This window comes from Poecilia formosa, unplaced genomic scaffold (assembly GCF_000485575.1).
Source record: "Poecilia formosa unplaced genomic scaffold, Poecilia_formosa-5.1.2 Scaffold32, whole genome shotgun sequence".
In the NCBI taxonomy this organism is placed as follows: domain Eukaryota; kingdom Metazoa; phylum Chordata; class Actinopteri; order Cyprinodontiformes; family Poeciliidae; genus Poecilia; species Poecilia formosa.
Genome location: NW_006799971.1, coordinates 2,351,621 through 2,352,142, shown reverse-complemented (window position 1 = coordinate 2,352,142; position 522 = coordinate 2,351,621).

Here is a 522-nt window from a genome sequence, read left to right as displayed (position 1 = left end):
TATATATATATATATATATATATAAATAGAACTTACAGGAATTGAGACAAAGGAACAATTCAGAAGGAACCGAGGTGAGGAATGACAGAAAACTGGATGTGCTCCATTGTTTTCTTAATCTATTTACTTTTTCGACAGCCTGGTCTCATATTTAACCTGTGAAAAGACAGATATTTTGCTTTTCCTTTGAGCTTCTTTGTGTCTTTTCATAAATTTTGCGATGACACCAAATTGATGACAGCATTTACACACTAGTGTTTAATAATTGTCCAATACATCACTGAACCTCAAGAGGTGACATTTAATAAACTTCTTAACCTACAATGACTTACAGTTTCAATGAAAAAGCAGAGTTTCAGCTTTTTTCTTATGTGTCACAAGACTGTATGATGAAAGAGCGTTTTATATTTTATATATTTATATTTATATTTTATATCAGGCATCCCAACTGCGCAGTCCAAAAACAAAATCATGAGTTGAAAGCTTGCGTAACTTGTTTTTCATCTGTTAAGCAATGGTGGT